Below are 4,786 nucleotides of genomic sequence, written 5' to 3' on the forward strand. Positions count from 1 at the left end.
ACAAAGATCCGAGTCAGGAAGAGCACCCAATGAATATGACGCTGGCAAAGGCAGCAGCAATCTTATCACAAACCGAGGCCGTAACAGGAATGAACCAAGAAGAGGTCGAAGTTTGAGGCAACGCAGAGGTATGGTTACTAGGTCTCAGCAACGTAGTAACGTGGCGCAGCAGCGCGATAGAAGCGCTAATACACCATCAATTCTCGATTCATCTAGAGCAGAGAGTGTCGAAGAAATAGGTAGAGTAGTTCAAGCAGCAATGCAGTCTCAGCAACAGAAGCTTATGCAGGATTTGACTCGTTTCATACAATCACAGATATCGAATTTGCAGCTCGAACAGAATGCCCAATCCCCGAGTAGGAGAAGCATGAACAATGTAACACAGGGACAAGCTTTCGCAGTAGGTCAAACTCAGCCAGGGTCAGGATTGAATTTACCGAACAGGGAGCAAAACGAGAGATTAGGGAATCGACAATCTAGTCGAAACTCTGAGAGGTCGCACACTTCGGTGCAGCCGGAGAAGGTGCCCGGTATTATCCAGAGTTGGCACATCAAATTTGATGGAGCCAAAGATGGCTTGCAGACAGAGGATTTTCTGTACAGAGTACAAGCACTAGCCCAACAAAACTTGAACGGAGATCATCAGCTTCTTTGTGATCACCTACATCTGTTCTTTACCGGCAAAGCGAATGAGTGGTATTGGAAATTCCACCAAGCATGTACGAATTTTACATGGGCAGAGTTTTGCAGGAAATTTAGACAGAAATTTCGAGATGTGGATACAGACATGGACATATGGGAATCTATCAATAGTAGGCGTCAAGCAGACAGGGAACCATTCGAAGAGTACCAATTCCAAATAGAAAAGTTGGTTTCGCGCTTGAGTACTCGACTTTCAGAGCAGTCGTTAGTTGAACTGCTGATTCGACATGCGAAGCCATCGCTGAGGTACGAGTTGATGCATTTGCGCATAGATTCCTTAGTCACCTTAAGGGAAGAACAGTTTTGTAAGCAGAATAGACCGCAGCAAGGGAAGAACCAAGTCGGAACACGACCTTATATTGCTCAACTAGAACAGGAATCCGAGGATGTAGGTCGAGAAGATGTGTCAGCCCTACAGACTAATCAGATAAGATGTTGGAACTGCGATAAGATAGGCCATAGGTTCGACGAGTGTCTCGAAGTTCGCAGCATCTTCTGTTATGGATGCGGAGCCAAAAACACTTTTAAGCCGAACTGTCAGCACTGTAGACCATCGGAAAACCGACAAAGGGATGCGTCGGCCAAAATCCACGCGTCGCATCCGAAACATTAAAATCCAGTAGTGGTACGCAGACAGAACCGTGTGAAGTTTTAAATCTGCAAGAAGTACACCCAAACACAGCAAAAGTTAACCAACCGTATCATATACGTGAAGCACAGTACGCTGAAGCCAGACGAAGAATATTCGCAGACGTTTGCAGCAGTATTGACACTCGCAAACCCGGACGTTCAACACTAAGAGCACGATCATTTTGGAACAAGGTTCGAAAGAACCGGAAAAAGTTGATAGCAGCAGTTTTTATGAATTCCGATAACCGTTTATACACGGAAATCGATTTAGTGGGTAAGCGCTATGTGGCGTTACTCGATTCAGGAGCAACGATAAGCTGTATCGGAGGCAACGCTGCTAGAGACTTAGTTCAGAACCCAAATTTACGAAAATGTTCAGGTCGCATTAAAACCGCGAATAACTCCGAGTGCTCAGTCGTAGGCAGACTCGTGGCAGACATCAATTATCGAAATCGTACACATCCAGTCGAATTTTTTGTGATCCCAGGGCTGAAGCAAGATATATATCTGGGAGTTGATTTCTGGCGAGACTTCGGTCTATTGTCCAAAATAATGGAAGAGACCGGAAGTGTAGCTGAACTTGACGTAGGGCGAGACGAAGATCCGGACGATAGCCCGAAAACGCATGTCCTTTCGATCGAGCAACAGAAGAGGCTAGAGACTGTAATCTCTAAGCTTCCCTCCTACGAGTCAGAAGGATTAGGTCGAACTCAACTAATTGAACATTCCATAGACGTTGGTCAAGCGAAGCCGGTAAAACAGAGGCATTGGCCCATCTCACCAGCTAAGGAGAATCTTGTGTTTGCCGAAGTACAGAATATGATCATGAACGGAAAGGACTATGAATTACTAAGAAACATTAAGTCGTTACAGGATGATACTTTGTTGAAAACGCCTGATGTCATGCAGCTAGCACGTAATCAAGCACAGAAGAAAATTAAGGAAACGCATGAAAACAATGCAAAAGTTTATAATTTGCGCTCGCGTTCAGCATGTTTTAAAGTCGGTGACAATGTGTATGCCCGTAGTTTTGCGCAAAGCAATGCGGCTAAACAATTCAACAGTAAGCTGGCTCCAGTCTTTATGAAAGCGACAGTTACTAAGAAGCTTAGCCATATTTACTATGAATTAGAAAACGATGTCGGGAAATCCTTAGGGGTGTATCACCTGAAAGACATAAAGAGCTAGAACGATTCTTGTCTGACCTTTTTCAGTTAAACCCTCTTCGAGTAGGACTCTCGATGAGTTAACTGTGGTGTAGGAGTCAGAGGGTAAGGGCAGGGAAAACAAATAGGAAAATATAAATAAGTATAATCGTAAGTTTAAATGATAGAACCGACCCATCGAAACGCATATGCCGCGACTAGAGTGTAGGGTAGCGCCTTCCAGAACATGCCGTTTTTCTTCTACCTGCATTCGCAGCGCCAGCGAAATCGTACGATTTTTTGCTTATTTTTCCTTCCTCCAGTCCTTCGCTCGCGAGCATCGAGAGCGCGAGAGAGGATTTGGGAAAAGTCCCGTAGCTTTTGGCTCGTTTGCTATGCAAGGCACGCTGCGTGTAGAGAAATTTTGTGACGCTCGCTCACTTGAAATTGAAAACCAGAGCAAAGCACACGCATCGTAGATCATTTTTACTATAATAATTCCGGCACGTGGATTATACAGTTTCAATCGAATTAATAGTAAAGTGCCAGCAAGAGACCAGTGACAAAACTTAATAAGTGTTGTGCACGAGTGAGAACGGGTAAATATTAACTACGGAACGGCAGAGTTTATAGTGTAGTTAACCCTTTTGTTGTGCAGGGCTAGTTTGGCGCTAGGCGACGGCTCTTACGTCCTTCGCTAAGCGTGGCGTATCGCCGGCGTGGCAGCCACACGCGGCAAAAGTTGGCGATCAGCGAACAAGGCGGCGCGGTGCAACCGAGCGGCCATAACCTTACTCTTTGGAAGCCCTACGGCGGCAGCGACGTCGACGTGCAGCCCAACGCTGTGCGACCGAGCGGCCATAACCTAACTTTTCGGAGGCCCTACGGCGGCAGAGACGTCGACGTGCGGCCAACGCAGCACGTGCGCGTAACCCTACTTTTTGGGAACCTCTGCTTTGCCACGTCGGCTGCCAAGGAGCTATAGCGATCCGAGTGCGACCGCACTAAACCGGGAGCGAGAAATCTCCAAGAGTCAGACCAGAGGCGGCCTGTGTCTGAGTTCTCGGAGTAATGTAACCGGCCTCGTGCAGCCCCAACTGAGGCGATTCGGCTGTATGGACAGCGGCTAAGCATTACCTTTTCGAGCATAAGCCAGTAGGAACAGTGGAGGTGCAGCGAAGGTAGCTGAGCGGAGACTTGGCAGGAGCAGGCGCAGCCGGATAGAGAGCTCGCTTGAGCGGCAGGCATGTGACCTGTCGAAGAAGTTGGAGGCGCGTCGCGGTGAGCAGCGCGCTCCCGCTGGATGATTCCAGGACGTAAAGTTTTGAGATCGATTAAATTTAGAGTAATGCGTAACATTAGATAGAAAGTAACTGATATTGTTGTTGCTTTTCTGCCGTTTAGCGTAATATGTGAATGCGAACGCGAGCGTCCCATTTAAATATCGTTTCTGAACTTTCCAACTAACAGCCATCAGCACCTGCAACTTCGATGGGCCCAACAAACCAGCAGCGGAGGATCTGAGCGTAAGTCAGTATATCGAAATTGGCACCAAGGCCGCATATTTGATTTATTCTGTATTTATATATATATCGATCGTATGTATAACTTAAACGGGATCCTAAGCGAGCAGCACATTTACGCGTTTGTTTATATGAATTTCAATTAACGTAGAGATAAATATCTAGGGATTAGATAAATTAAGAAAATGATTAATAATTATAAGAGACAGAATTATGAATTATCCTGAAGTTTAACGAAATAATAATGGAGTAAAAACGTATATCTTTGTTCTATGTTAATACAGCAAGTGGATGTCGAATTACTTCAGAATGAGCTAAGATCGAAAAGATGAACTTAGTTAAGGGGTAACACTTAAATTATCAGAGTTTACCACGGCAGGGAGGGTAAAGACGTGGGGGCGGATGACACTTCAGCCACCCACAACGCGAGTGTTCCTCTCTTATACCTACTCTTTAGGGTCCGTCCGTACGTCCGATTAATTCAACCGTTGACCAATCATTTAGTTTACAGAATGTGCACTTAAACTTTTATTACAGTAGTGAAAGGGTGTGACTTATAATCGGTGAGGAAGGCCCACGCCATATCCGACGAGCTTTGAACCGAGCATAGCAAGAAGTGCACAAATACCGATCCGATTGTACACTGGAAAACCCACAGTATCTAGTGAGCACCTGCCTCTTGGCTACTACAGGTTCTATAAATTTGACCAACAGCTCTTCAATGTCGACGTGAACTTGGGCCCAACTTTACGCACAGATCATGGAGTGGATAATTAAAAGGTCGTG

The 4,786-nt window shown here is 45.8% G+C and overlaps 1 long non-coding RNA gene across 1 annotated transcript; it reads left to right on the plus strand.

The window, feature by feature from the left end:
• The first annotated feature begins 2,667 nt into the window (after positions 1 to 2,667).
• On the plus strand, positions 2,668 to 3,850 carry LOC138929385 (uncharacterized). Its single transcript, XR_011445764.1, has 2 exons — positions 2,668 to 3,076; positions 3,136 to 3,850. It is a non-coding gene; the product is annotated as an uncharacterized lncRNA (long non-coding RNA).
• The last annotated feature ends 936 nt before the right edge of the window (positions 3,851 to 4,786 follow it).

This window comes from Drosophila kikkawai, unplaced genomic scaffold, assembly GCF_030179895.1.
Source record: "Drosophila kikkawai strain 14028-0561.14 unplaced genomic scaffold, DkikHiC1v2 scaffold_18, whole genome shotgun sequence".
Classification (NCBI taxonomy): domain Eukaryota; kingdom Metazoa; phylum Arthropoda; class Insecta; order Diptera; family Drosophilidae; genus Drosophila; species Drosophila kikkawai.